Source organism: Puma concolor, chromosome E1 (genome assembly GCF_028749965.1).
Source record: "Puma concolor isolate L17-30 chromosome E1, mPumCon1.1.hap2, whole genome shotgun sequence".
In the NCBI taxonomy this organism is placed as follows: domain Eukaryota; kingdom Metazoa; phylum Chordata; class Mammalia; order Carnivora; family Felidae; genus Puma; species Puma concolor.
Window position 1 is genome coordinate 53235456 of NC_141680.1, and position 15680 is coordinate 53251135.

Sequence of the window (15680 nt, forward strand, 5' to 3'; positions counted from 1 at the left end):
TCCTGTCTTGCACAATGGAAATGGTACCCATAAGGTCTCAATCAAATTGTCATGTGAATTATTTTACATTTCACAAGGAAGATAAAAATAAACTAGATTGGGATTGGAAAAACCATTTTATATCATCAACCTCAAGCAGTCTCCATCTGTAGTCCTTCCAGCTTGGTTTCATCCACTTTCTAACCTCTCCTTGTTGAATCCTCTCCTTGATGGTGACTCAGGCCACCCTTCTATTGCCCAATTCTTGTTACGACTTGGGAGGTTGCTGTGGTTGGTTTGTTTTTAATATCTTGCCCAATCTTTCCATTTTTAGTTCCAGACTATTGCTTTTAACCACTTTCAACTATCCCGTTCCTTACAGAGTGACACAAGTACTGTATACAATCTAGCTCGAATACGTTTTCTGTCTAATTCCAGGGTGGCTGCATCACGCCCGTGGATGCTACAAGAATGTCAAGTGGGTGATTGTCATACAGTTTCTTTTTATCCTCTGAGGGGTCCGGTGCAAGGGGGTTCACAGTTATTGCATTGATGTCTCCTAATAGTCCTGTGATGTAGTGACATTAAATTCCCATATGGTGGAAGAAGAAGTGGAAGGCAAGAGAGACAAGGTCGCCCAATGAGTAATCGATGGTGTTAGTAAACTTGAATGCAAGTCTGACTCCAAAACTCATCTTTGTCTTTTGTTTACCTGCCTCCTCGTTAATCTTTTTTTTTGTTGTTGTTTTTCTTTTGATCCTGGAAAGGAGCTTCACTTTATGGTACCAACTTCAGCACAAACATAACGAAATTAAATTTGAAAGGAGCTACCCTCATAAGACTAGGTCCAAGTTGCCTATCAGCAGAAATGAGGGGAATGAGGAATCCCTAGGAAGAGGCAGGGACTAATCAGTCTTCCTAAAGGAGGTGCCTAGAAGAAGGACCAAATGTGCTCTGGCAGCCAGAAAGGGACCTGACTCCTAATTGAACTTCTGGGCTGATAAAACGCAAAGTAAGTGTAGAGCTCCCAAGCAAAGTCATATTGCCGACATCAATAACTGTTTTACCTTCTAAACGCAATTTTGTTATGTTTTCATCAGCATTCAATTTTACTCAAGAGAAGTAAGTACCTGGCTGTACACATACCACGTTTGCTCCATTCTGCTCCTGGGGAATTGCACCCACGGGAAAGGTGTGATAGTCATGTGTTGTCCTCGGGAGCAATGCGACCAAAGTATCAATGAAAAGCAGCAGTCACAGAAACATGAAGGAGTACCTGAAAATCAATGAATGTGCTTTATTCTGAGTTCCAAGAAGAAACAGTTTTGATCTTTCAGCTTCAACAAAAATTGCTAATATAAGCAGAGAACATTTCCCATGGAGTTGTGTTCCTGTTTAAATCCTCTGGGGGCCCCTGGGTGCCTGGGTCAGTTAAGCATTTGACCAGCTCACGTCATGATCTCACAGTTCGCGAGTTCAAGCCCAGCATCGGGCTCCACACTGACCATACAGGTGGAGACTGCTTGGGATTTTCTAGTCTCTCCCTCTCTCTCTGCCCTTCCCCTACTTGCGCACACGTGCTCTCTCTCTTTCTCTCTCTCTTTCTCTTTCTCTCTCTCTCTCAAAAAAGTCTCTGTAGAATGTTATTTAATTATCATATATTCCTAAACTTCCGGGTGCTTTATCAGATATGTGTTTCAGCATTTGAACTGGTTGTGAATGGTTGCTCATTTGGTGAGAACCACTCTATTACCAATATGGGCCCGGAGGAGTTAGGTGAAGTGTTCGCTTTTGTTCAAACTCTACCACAATTCTTTGATAACCTACTGCCTATATGGGCAATCATAGAGATAAATACAGCAAGCGATAGTAATTTTCTCCCGGTGAAAGTTCCGTGTCAGCCTCAATCACGCATAGTGATTGAGTGAGAGGTAATGGCTATTACTTTCTTAGAATTAGAGTAAAACCTTGGTTCGCGAGTATAATTGGTCCTGGAAACATGCTTGTGATCCAACGCACTTGTATATTAAAGCCAATTTCAAGAACCGTTGGCTCAGTTGTGATCATGTGACGTTTGGAGTCATGTACTACCCATACTGCAAGATATCGCTCTGTTTATCAAGTCAAAACTTATTAGAAATGTTTGCTAGTCTTGCAGAACACTCGCAGAACAAGTTTTTTTTACTTATTTTACTGTCAACAACCCAAGGTTTTACTGTATTTGTATTCTGCTGTGTGTTTTACTCTAATAAAAATCAGGATGTCATTTTGAATATTGCGTTCATCCACGTAAGCCTGGTTTTCATGCAGCAGCTTCACTATTTAATGAGCAGCTGTGTCAATCGTTAGGAGATGGTCAGGAATGCAGAAATGTTTGCATTCCTTCTTTGTTGCCTCAATTTCATTTCAATGCACTAGAGCAAGCACAGGTGTAGCCGGGCTTTACCAGCGGTGGTTCTGGGCTCCAGGTAGTTTTCTCTCAAATCATGGAGCATCGTGGAGCTTCAAATCCAGTGGATGGAACTTTAGGTCTTCAATCCCTCTAAGTTGAGGGACTGATTTCCTCCCACTACAACAGGTGACTTCTCTAATATTCCAGATTTTATATTAATCTTTTGTATAAGAGACCTAGACTTCCATTAAGACTCATAGTACATTGCCTAACTGAAGGGGGCTGGGAGAGAAAGAGAGGGAGAGGAATGGAGAGAGGTGGAGAGAGGGAGAGGGAGGGGGAGAGAAGGAGAGAATATGGCAAGTGGGAGTCATTTGTCTTTTGGCTTTCAATGGCTCTACACCCCTTTTCGTTCAGCTTCAAAACAATCCAGCTGGGCCCAACGGCACATACAACTTTCTCCATTGTACAGGTTAAGAAATAAAAGCAGAAGGAATTAAATGACCCATGTACCCAAGTCACTATGAGCGTCACCTCTGGGTTTCTTGGTTCCGAAGCTGGTCTTACTTATCTCCTTATGCATAGAGCCAGTCTCCCTCTGTTCCCCTGACTAATCCTGACCTAAGAAGTTTTGAAATGAATGTCAGTTCCAGTCCCATCCACCTAACATAACCTATGAGGCTTCCTTATTCCATTTTCCGTTTTAGGTGACCTGGAATTTCCCCCGAGTTATACTTCTCCCAAGTGCAGTTCCTCTGTTCCATTAATAGGGCTTTTATGCCTAATGCCACACCAAGATTTCCTACATGTTACAACATCCTTCTCCTACTTCATCTTGAAACTGTAGGACAGATCCCTTGCCTAAGATGGGCTGGAAAATTATGATAATTTTGGATTTAGTCATTTTCCCACAAACTTGCTTCCCCCCCCCCCACCCCCCGTTTTCCTGTTTCTCTATGTACCACCTCTCTTCCCCTCCTCCATCCACCGTTACCTGTCCAGCTTCAGGACACCCTTCCTAGTCTCTCCCAGGCTACGACACAGCCGTGCCTTATTACATCAAACATGTTCGTCGAGCATTGATCTTGGGGGTAGGATAAAGCCAGAACACACATTCAGTGTTCTCATTATCCTTCACCTGAGTGAAGATCACTGTTAATAAAATTGGCCACAGCAAGAACAAACATGATTTATTCATGTATTAGATCAGCAGGTGTGGGAAAACTGTACATAACAGGCAGCAGGTGATGCACGAGGCAAGTAGTGATGAATGATGTACAAAAACATATAATAATCGCAACAAAGGCATTCCTCTAAGAATGGTTCTGGGTGAAAGTCAGAGTCGTTATTGCAGACGTAGAGGCAAAATCCTGAAGGGGAAGGGAATGAGGCATTTTAGAGAAATGTTCTTTTTTTCTAGGAAAGAAAAGAGAAAGGACACATGGGAAGGTCAGCTAAGGCAGTGACACGCAAAGGAAGGAATAGAGGATATAACGTGAAGAGAGAATAAGGCAGGGCATAGAGAACTTTGAAAGGGCGGAAGCTTGGACTTTCCAGAATGGGGAGGGATGGGTAGAAAGATGCGATTAGAACTGAAGCTTGGAATCGACAAAGGCAAAGACTCTGCTCATGTCATGTTGGGAAGGGCTGGATGAGAGAATGAGTGAGATGAAAGGAGGGCAAATGAAAGGAGGGCAGGCCCCCTTTCCAAACATCCACTGCTGAGGGGCACTAAGCCAACAGCCAAACTTGACAAGAACTCATGACTGGGTATACTCTCTGAGAGTGAAATCCCCTCCATCCAGTTCCTCGTTGAAAATATAAACAACATGCACATTCAAACAAATTTTTTTTCCTGTGTGCCACATTGAGAAACTCTGCTTCCTTTGTTGTTGTGAGTCATGTTGGGACTATGCTTACAAGAATGCTATTTGTAGGGATGGGCAGACCTGTTGGGAGAAAAACAAGAACGTCTCTGGAATGTTTACCCGTTCTTTTAAAAGACTCTCTATTGGTTTTGGTTTGAAGGCAAAAAGGTCTCGGCTATCATAGCACAACTGGGTGAGGTTCACAGAACATCTTGAAATAGGCCTTAAAGAAGCAACAGGTGATGCTCGGTGACTTAAAGCACTTGCCTTCACGCAGACCTTACCCGAAAGGGTGCAGAGGGACAGCTAAACTTGGAGAAGGGTAAGGATGATGGATGGTCTCAGTCAGGGAATGCTAGCACAGGAATTGTAAGAGTGGACTGTTCATGGTTTATGTTAGCTGGGTGGCGGAAAGGAAGATGGCAAAGATGAGTGGGATCCAGGGTTCAAATCAAATCATAGAATCAAATCCTGTGATTCCAATAGAATGCTTTCATGGTACACATTGTCTGCTGGAGAGGCTTAGTTGAGTAAGTTTGGGGGTACTGCCTCAAACCTGAGCTTTCTTTCACAAACCTAAAAGCCACATTGACAATTTTGGATTAGACCGATGAGAAAAACTTAAAGTAAATTCTCTGATTCCTCGTCAGTTTACAGACGCTGGTAAAGGACGGGTGATCTTTTTTACACCCTGTTGTGCTCTCTTCTTTCCTTCCCCCCCTCCCTCCCTCTCCATCTTTTTTTCCTTCTTTCTTCCTTTCTCTCTCTCTCTTTCTTTCTTTCTCTTTCTTTCTTTCTTTCTTTCTTTCTTTCTTTCTTTCTTTCTTTCTTTCTTTCTTTCTCATTTCTCTCTCCCCCTCTTTTTCTTTCTTTTCTTTCTTTCTTTCTTTCTTTCTTTCTTTCTTTCTTTCTTTCTTTCTTTCTCCCTCCCTCCCTCCCTCCCTCCCTCCCTCCCTCCCTCCCTCTCCCTCCCTCCCTTTCTTTCTTTCTTTCTTTCTTTCTTTCTTTCTCTCTCTCTCTTTCTTCCTTCCTTCCTTCCTTCCTTCCTTCCTTCCTTCCTTCCTTCCTTCCTTCCTTCCTTCCTTCCTTCCTTCTCTGGTCTTGGCTTTGGAACATTTAACCCTGATATCTTTTATAAGAAGTTGTATTAAAAATAAGGGGAAAAAAGTTCAGCAAAGTATATTGACAATTCTAACTTGTCTATCTTCTCTCTCTAGATAAAAGAATCTGAGGTAGTGGGGGTTCTTCACAAACAAAAACAAATAATTCAAAGGTAGAACATCTGTGTGTGTGTATGTGAGAGAGAGAGAGAGAGCGAGAGAGAGAGACAGAGAGAGAGAGAGAGAGAGAGAATGATGTATCGGGATCCAGCAGATTCCTAGCAGTTCTAGGAAATACACTGGTACTTCGGGGGCTGTGTGTGGGGCCCTTTGAGCCAAGGAGGTGGAGATAAAGCAGACGGTCTTTTGAAGAGCATCAAAGCAATACCACTTTATCAGTCTTATTTTGTCCTCTGCTTAAAATTTTCTTTCTGGAAGCAGTCACACTTAAGAAAGGAAAACATTAGTGGAGGAGATAATACACAGGCTCTCCTAATTCTTTTTGAGAGCCAACACTATTCAAATATGCTTAGCCTTTCTTAAATACTTTCTCTATCTTAATAAGTAAAATTGTGCTTGCCAGGGCTTTATACGAAGATGGCTGTGAAGTGCGACTCCATATTTGTGGCACTCTAACTTTAAATACAGTTATGTGTTGTACAAAGGATCAACTTTGGAGACTTGCAGTTATGTGTTGTACAAAGGATCAACTTTGGAGACTCGTGTCAAAGAGACCTTGAGTCATCCTCTTGAAGAGATGAAACCAGAGAGACAAGAGGTCCTAGTGACTGTTCAGAACAGACTTGAAATTTACACTGAGGACCATGGACAGAGAACATGGTGGGTCTGCACAGGAGCCCCAAATCAAAAATCACAAGAAACAAGTCTGAAAGGTTGAAATTCCTGCCATAGCCGTTTCTCACAGGAGCAATTCTTTGATCAGATAACAGCAGGGAGACACTTATTTAATAATAGTTAAGGACTCTTCTAAGCCTTGCAAAGAAGGCCAGGTAGTATTCTGATAGAACACGGGGAAAATGCTGGTGGCATTCAGTGGATTACAAGATCATTATCTGCATATCTGATTTTCTTCTTCCATTTATAGGTGAGTTATATTCCTGGAGGGAAGCAGACCTCTCTTTTATTAGCATTGAATTTGTTTATGTTCACAACTTTTATTTCCCAAACTAGATTTCAAGTTCCATGAACATGAGAGATGCCATAGAATTCTTTTATATTCCTTCATAGCACCTAGGCTATGGATGGGCACATAGCAGTTGTTAAATGATCTTTTTGGTTAATTTATTTAAATGGAAAAGTTGGGTAATTGAGCTGACGACTCAGTTAATTCACAATTCCGGAAGGCTAGGCTTATAAATTTGTAAAAAGTCTTCCAAATTGTTTTTATCATGCAATGAAAGTGAATCGCCTATTTTTTTTTTTTTTCAGCAGTTTGTTTTGCAATCTGAATTTTTTGGACTTTGCTTTGAAAAAAGGTTGAAATGAAAGGCATGGCAGTGAACCAGCAAGTTAAGAAGGTTAACAATTAGTCATAACTTTAATAGATGAGACAATTACGCCATCTCTACCTTTTAAAAATAACCATATTTTTAATTAGATTTTAATCATAAAGGTCAGAGGTAGTGTAAGTTTAGAAAATCAGAAACACAGACTGTTGGCAAAACTGCCTCATTTCGGACGTGTTAAGTTGGCCAAATTAACTAAAACAGGCGGTGAGAGGCTTTTGTTGCTTTAATGATCAATCGCGGAGTGCATGATTTGGATGATCTTTAACGTTTTCAAGAGTAGGTCTCAGAACTTAGGTTCATACGTGTTGCTTCCATTTCTTTCTTAAAACATGCTGTAAAATATGGATTACTTGCTCTCCTGCTTTAACAAAGCACAGTGTGGCAATTTAAAAAACTTGGTACCTCAGCTTTGACTTTGCTTCTGTGGAACATAAGAACATCCCACATCCCGATGCAGAGTTTAGATCATGGTGAGCCATTCATTTTGAACGTACTAATCCAGACAAGGAAGATTGACTTCAGATGAGAGCTGCTGTCCTGGCTACCTGTTACTGCCTAATAAACAAACACTTAGTGGAATAGAACGACAATCATTTTATCATGTTCAGGATTTTGCAGCTCAGGAATTTCAACAAGGCCTAGCTGGGATTGCTGATCTATGTTCATGATGACTGGGGCCTTAGGTGGGGTGGCTTTGATGGCTGGAGTTGGCTGAGATGGCGAGACTGAAGTCTTGGCGTGGGCTTTTGGTTGGGCCTACTTCTTGGTTCATTTCTAAATCCATCTGCTAGGCTGGAATGTCGAGATGCCTTCTTCACTCACCTGTCTGGGACTTGGACTGGGATGGCTGGAATAGGTAAGACCAGATAAATATGTCTTTCCCTTCCCCTTCCCTTCCCTCTCCTCCCAGTTCCTCCCTTCCCCTTCTTTGTTTGTTGCTTTCTTCCCTCACCCTTTCCCTTCGTGGGACTTTTCTGCATGACTCTCTTGGGTTTTCCTCACAGCATGGTGATCTCAGGATAGTCAGACTTCTTTTTTTTTTTTTTTTAATGTTTATTTACTTTTGAGAGAGAGAGAGAAAGAGCAAGCAGAAGAGGGGCAGAGAGAGAAGGAGACACAGAATCCGAAGCAGGCTCCAGGCTCCGAGCTGTCAGCACAGAGCCTGACGTGGGGTTTGAACTCACCAACTGCGAGATCATGACCTGAGCCACTGCTTAACTGACTGAGCCACCCAGGCACCCCAGGATAGTCAGACTTCTTATGTAGTATCTGGCTTCTCTCAGAAGTCTTCCACTTCTTCCAGTGGAGCGAGTACTAAAAGTCCCAAGTGCAAACTGAGAGACTTCTTAGGACCTAGCCTTAGAAATCTTAGGATGTCACTTTGTCTATTGCTCAATCAAGTTGCTAAAGTCACTCAGAACAAACAAACAAGCAAACAAACACATGAAACCCTTGATTCTCAGGAACCCTGATATCTAAACTTATTCAATTATGCCATTGTTCTCAGTGATTTTTTTTTTTTTGGCAGGATTAATACTGTTTATGCTAGGATATTTTGAAGGCTAGTAAATTGAATTGTACCATACTTGGGAGCTTTAATTTGTCAAGTTCAGTGGTGTTCTGCTAAACTAGGGAGTTGCTCCAATTATCTGATTCATTTGGAGACTTTAAAGCCATAGAACAGACATGACCAGATCTTATAATGTCACCTAGCCCTGGTTTGATATTAAGAATGTATATGTCACTTATGATGATTTCCCTTTGGCAATTTGAATTAAATTATCACACAGTTGGCTCCAGAGAAAACTTTCAGTCAGTCAAAATTGGTCTTTGATGCTTTTATATTTCCCTTTAAGGATTTTTCATTTCCGAAGAAATGGAAAGCTTACTTTTTTGGCTTTCCAGAGCCCCTAATAGCATTTTCTCATCATCCCAGTACAGACCAGTGTAGAGGGTGTCTGTATTCACCATAACCATAAAGATACAAGGGCATCCATTAGGTCAATAATAATTTAAATTGATGTCATCCTGGAAATTCTGGGAATAATGTTTCTTTCCCCTACAAGTGATAAAAAGCTCAACACAAATGAGCGTAAGCCAAAAGGGAGTATTTGTACAAGGCTAGGCCTAGCTTTTTTTTTTTTTTTAAATGTTTATTTATTTTTGAAAGAGAGAGATAGACGGAGTGCGAGTTGGGGAGGGGCAGAGAGAGAGGTAGACACAGAATCCGAACCAGTCTCCAGGCTCCGAGCTGTCAGCACAGAGTCCAACACGGGGCTCAAACTCACGACCCGTGAGATCATGACCTGAGCTGAAGTCGAATGCTTAACTGACTGAGCCACTCAGGCACCCCTAGGACTAGCTTATTAACCATCTGAACAAAGCTCAAAGAAGGGACCCGTTTCTTGCTTCTGGTTTCTCTAAATGTCTCCATTGTCAAGTCCTTGTGGTAGCCACTTTCTCAAAATGATATTCAGAGTAATATTGAAAGGAAAGTCTTCTTCCCCAGTAGCTGAATAGAATTCCTCAAGTTGAGGCCCCATGGCTCTGGTTGGTCCAATTTGGGTCAGGTTCTCACATCTGAACTTATAGCCTGGGACATGGAAGGCACTTAGCCATCAATTCACTTTTGGAACTGAGCTCTGTTATAAGCTTTACTGGAAGCACAAAGGCTGAAAGTAGGGGAGCGTATTCCCCTCAAAGAAAATACAGGGTGCTCCTGCCACTGGATGGGGAGTAGATGGTGGGCAGTGGCACCATAAAGACATGGGCATATCTTTTCTTCCTCCATTTAACATTATCTTTTGATAATACTCACCTTGCTCCTTCTGTCTGCCCTCAGCGCCTCAGTTTTGCTGAGTTGTCAATAAAAAACAAAACCAGGGGCATCTGGGTGGCTCAGTCAGTTAAGCGATCCACTCCTCATTTCAGCTCAGGTCAGGATCCCAGGGTTGTAGGATCGAGCCCCATGTCTTCCTCTGTGCTGAGCCTGGGGCCTGCTTGGGATTCTTTCCCTCTCTCTCCCCTTCCCCTGCTCGCACTCTCTCTCTCTAAAATAAAAACAAATGATAAAAAACAATTTAAAAATTAATTACAAACAAACAAACAAACAAACAAAACCATGCAGTGGTGGTTGGTCTTTCCTCCAAATCTTCATCTCTCACAGAGCACTGTGTGTTACAAACTCAAAAAAACACTCTTACCAAAAATAGCCCCTTTTGTGCCTGTGCCATCTGCCTTTCTTCTTTTTAGTAGAGCCAAAACACAAAAGCTCTCACACATATTCATTTACACAAATAGACTCCTGAGATTATTCACATTATTATACACTAATTTCCCTTTATACTCCTTGGCCTGGAAGGTAGGACTAGGGGAAGGGAGTATGGGGAGGAAGAGAACAGCAAAAGTGATGTGCATTGTAGGGAAAGGAAACCCAGGACTTCTGTGAGCTCTGGACTGCATACCTCTATCATGGGAATCATACATGGCAATGTCTGTTCTATAGGCTTGAAGTCCAAACGAATCAGATGATTGGATCAACTCCCTACTCCATGTACTGTTTTTATAAGTGACAAATCATGATTTTTTTTGGAGGGGACTAAGGTAAACATATTTTTGGAGAAAGGGGATGAGGTAATGTGCTGCCTTCATTAGCTTCTTTAAAGTAATTTGATGTCGTATCAGCCCTCATATTTGAAATTTGTACTTTTAATTAGAAAGAGGACTAATAAATGAGGATTCCCGACTAAAATTCCATCTTTTTAATGTCAAATTCATCTGTCTTTTTACCTAATATAGATAATCCTTATGTACACAAAAAGGATAATACCATCATCACTGGTGACTATTCTGGGGCAGTTATCACATTTGTTTTTATCTTGTTAGGTTCAACACCTGCAAAACCAGTATTTCCCAGGAAATATATTCCTGGATAAACTAGTAATCATAATGTTCTTGTATCCTTAAAAAAATTTTTTTTAATGTTTATTTTTGTGAGAGAGACAGAGCATGAACGGGGAAGGGGCAGAGAGAGAGAGGGAGACACAGACTCCGAAGCAGGCTCCAGACTCTGAGCTGTTAGCACAGAGCCCAATGCAGGGCTCTAACCCACGAACCAAGAGATCATGACCTGAGCCGAAGTCAGACGCCTAACCGACTGAGCCACCGGGGGGGGGGGGGGGTGGGGGGTGGGGGGGGGTGGGGGGTGGGCATAATGTTCTTGTATTCTTTTTAATTAGGCATAGTAGAAAAGAGACTTAAGTAGGAAATATAAAAGTCCACAAACACTATATATTGCCCTAGACATGTCATGGGACACAAACACTTTGCAGTATTTTGTAAGTTATGTGGTCTAAAGTCTATGAAAATGTTGGTAGCTGGAAGAAAAGAATGCTCTAGAGTCCTGCAATGATTACTTTTTTGCTCTATGGCATGCTTTGCTGTCTGAACATTTTGTATAAACTCTGGGGTAGGGGAGGTATCTAAGTGTGGTTGGCAAAGAGAGGGGTGTGAAGCAGAAGGGTATTTTCATTTATCGAACATCCAGAATATTGTGGATACTGTGTAGGTAGCCTTCCTTAAATCTCATATATTTATCACAACAACCCTGAGAAATAGATGCAACTATTACAAACATTTTATGGTTGGAAATCCATGGCTCAAATGAGTGAAAAGCCTTGCCCAGGGCAAGTTAGTAGCAGAGGTACGATTTGAGGTGAGGCTTCTAATTCTAAAACCCCTTTCTGGTTTGCATGGCCAACATTGTGCCTTTAGACCATGATGTCCTTTTGTGTTTTAAGCATCACCAGTGGCTTGCTCTCTCCAGGATCCAAAGCATTTCCAGTTTTCTTCGTTCTAAGTTTACTTATTTATTTTGAAGGGGAGAAGGGCAAAGAGAGAGGGTGAGAGAATCCCAAGCACTGACAGTGCAGAGCCCAATGTGGGGCTTGAGCACACAAACTGTGAGGTCATGACCTGAGCCCCAAGCAATTGTTGGGCACTTAACTGACTGAGCCACCCAGGCACCCCTTGAGCTAATTTTAAACTTAGGGAAAATTTCTGAAAATGGCGCAGAGATGTCCCTACGTCCTTTTTTTCTGCTTCCCCTAACATTAACATCTTATACAGGTTCAGTGCAATTATCATGAACAAATTAGTGTTGTTATATTAGTAACCAAACTGTGGATCTTATTCACATGTCACCAGTTTTGCACTAGTGTCGTTTGGTTTTTCCAGGATCCTACTTATTTTTTTGCCATAACACTTGTTGCTATCCAGAATGACATCGTTTGTTTGTTTTTATTTGCTGTCCATCTCCCCACCAGACTGTAAGCTCTAAGGATAATGAAGTTGTCTCTTACCACCGGGTCCTCAATGTTTAAGAAATTGCCTGACGTGTGGAAGGTGCTAAATATCTGTCGAACAAAGGAATCGACATGGCCCCCCGCGTGTAGTGTTGTTACTTCATGATGCATTTTAATAAGAAACCAAATGCTCATGGTGTTGAAAAGGAAGTGATGCTAAGAAGGATAAATCTTCTGCCTTTCTTAGAAGCTGCTTATTTCACCACTGTTTTTGAATGCTTTTGTGTCCATCAAACATTCAGCAACTGATGATGAAGGGTTAGAATGTTCTAGTAGCTTCTGGATTCCCAGATTCCACCGGGATAGAATGCTAACTGCAACACTGATCATAATTTACACCATTTGCTAAAAAATCCTGAAGAGGTTGCCAACGCAGTGGGAAAAAAATTGCTTCTGGGGAATAAAGTGTTGTATACCCGTCTTTAGCTTAATCCTGTGATCAGTGAAAACTTAGATGTCTATAGGCAGCGATAGAAAACTATGATCCCCTTGTAACCTAGCGTCACTGAACATTTTCAGAGGATTCTTTGGTTTAAATTTGGCATTTGCTTATTATGGAGTGCAAAAATTCATCTAAAACTTGATCATGATTTCTGGCAAATGAAGTATTTTAGCTTTTTTTTCTTATTTGCCAAAAGTTAAGTAAAACGGAAAATGTTCTATGTATAAGTTATATCATTAAATAGGACTTACATTCAGCAAGTCAGTTCTTTTCTTTTTCTTTTTCTTTTTTTCCAGCAAGTCAGTTCTTAATGATAAAAAAAAAATGCATTGGCTTTTGTACAAAAAGACACAAAGGAACAAAACAGAAATGCTTCTTTGTAAAGAAGACACTCCAAAGTTATAGTGACATTTACTTTACTTCATTAGAAAAACATGAATCACTTTAGAAAATCTGCTATTTAAATCATATCAAATTTAAGATTGCTTTCTTTTGGGCTAGAAGAAGAATTTTAGACATTTCCTACGAGAACAAGAATTATTTGTTTAACTCTGTTAGTTTGTCCAGTCAGACTTTTGTTACATAAAGAAGGTTAACCAAAGGTAAACTATGGAGCAACTTGTGCTAATTACTGTTTCAACATGTACTGATTCTAAAGTAAAAAGGAGATTCAACATTTTAAAAGAAACTTGTAAGTTTTTTCTCATGAGCATCTCTTAATTTGATAGTTTTTGCTTAGCCTAAAGAATGTAAAGCAGTTACTGTAAATTATTTAGATGATTTCCACCCCCTCCTACAAGCTCCTTGGCCTCTCCCATTTCCCCAGGCTTCCAGTAGTGTCCTGAGCACTGTCCATAAGCAGGCTGGGTTTTGATGGGTGTGGTGGAGAAGAAGTCCATACAAATGACTGGGTCTAGAAGTCCAAGGTCAAGGTGTCAGCTGGCTTGGTATCTTCTGAGGCCTCTCTCCTTGGCTTATAGACAACCTCCTTCTCTTTCTATCTTCATGTGGTCTTGCCTCTATGTAACTTGGTCTGTTTAGACTCACTCACATGCTTACATATGTAGGTATGTATAATACCTACAATAGGAGAGTATTACCAGCACGTTTTTCCTGATAAACAAAGTGCCGCCATTAAATTTCTTCAATATTTACAAAATCTCAGACTTGCTTCCCTCTTTCTTTTCTCCAGTTGCTCCATTTGCATTTGCATGTACTGTTATTGTGCACTTCAAGTGAATTAGTTGAGATGCACCCATCTTAATTTATGTTAACAGGTTTGTATAAATACTGCGCAAAAAATGATGATGAGTACAATTGAATTATCATAAACTGTGGGTGTAACTCTTTAATGTTTTTGAAATTTACTCTCTCTCATACTGGGAAACCAGTGAAGGCCTTAATGAAGGCTGGTCAAACATAGTGCAACAGTTCTCAAAGAATGTTCTATGGAGCACGGGAGGGATTGTGTGCAGTTATTCCCAACACCTTTGCAGGGTGTATGGGGGTCAAAACTCTTTTAAGACTAGTTGCCTTTTTTAGTCTGTTGACATTTTTCCGGGGGGTGTGTAAGCAATGGCGGATCAAGGCAGTGGTGCCCAACTGGACCAACCTTAAACCTCTATACTGTGTATTTGCAGTTAAAAGCTGAAAACAAGTGCCAGTTTTATTTAAGAATGTCTTTGATAACCTGATGATCACGATTAATTTTGTTAAATCTCAATTTTGATTTTTAAAAAATATTTTGCATGACTAAATGGGAAATTCACATAAAGCATCTCTGCTACATTCCGAAGTATGATAGTTCTCTCAAGGAAAAGCACTTGAGTGTTTTGAGTTTTCAGCTCTAATTCTCACTTTTTTTCATGGAACAGAATTTTTAGTCAAAAGAACAACTGATAGATAAACTATAGATATTCAGATTTGGATATTTGGAAGACATCTTTGTGTGTGTGTGTGTGTGTGTGTGTGTGTGTGTGTGTGTGTGTGAAAATGAACAAAATGAGCCTGGCACTTCAAAGGAAACTAGTGACAGTATTTGATGTTAATGATAAAATTTGAATATTCAAGCAAAAACCCATACCTGTTTCAATGACCTGACACCTTCTTGGTATTTAAAGACTTAACTGACGAGAACAGAGGTGATTTTAACAATGCAAGTTGTTAATACTGAATAAGAAAATATATCAATATTTGGAACATCCGTATAACTCAATAAACTAGTATTTTCTAAAATGACCAATGCATGATGTTGCAGTCATGGGTGACTAAAGATACATTCAAACCGCAGGACAGACCATTGGAGGGTATAAGTTCATTAACATTGTTTTAGTTTCCACGTATCAACTAACCTTCAAGAAACCACCTCTTGTTGAGTTTTGGTGAAGTATCAAAGGTAAGTACTCACAATTATTTGTAAAATATGTTAAAAGACTCGGCCCTTTTCCTAGTACATCTGTGTGTGGATGGATTTTATTCATATATTTCAGCCAAAACAGTACATCACAACAGATTGAAAGTAGAAGGCACATATGAGAATTCAGCTGTCTTCTGCCAGACATTAAAGACATTTACAAAATTATAAAACAAGGCCACTCTTCTCACTAAATTGTTTTCAGGGGAATATAGTTAGCTTTCATAAAACTATATTATTTACACTAACATAATCGGTACATTACTGGTCTTTGAAAATGAACAAATAAGTATATTTTAAAATTCTCAGTGCTAATTTTTAATATGGGAAATAGTGATAAATTTAACCCACATAAACAAAAGCTCTTTGGGACCCTTAATGATTTTGAAAGGCATTAAATGTCTTGAGGCCAGTATGTTTAAGAATCCCTCATACAGAGTGTCTCTTTTGTGGTTCCGGTATGGGTACTTTGATTCTTCCATTGTCCTGATTCTGTGCTTTCTCAGAAATGGTCATTAATAGTATCCCTTCCTCCTCCACATCTCCGACTTTGGTGTGGGTCTTAATGTGTTTGCCGAGAGTTTACAGTCTATT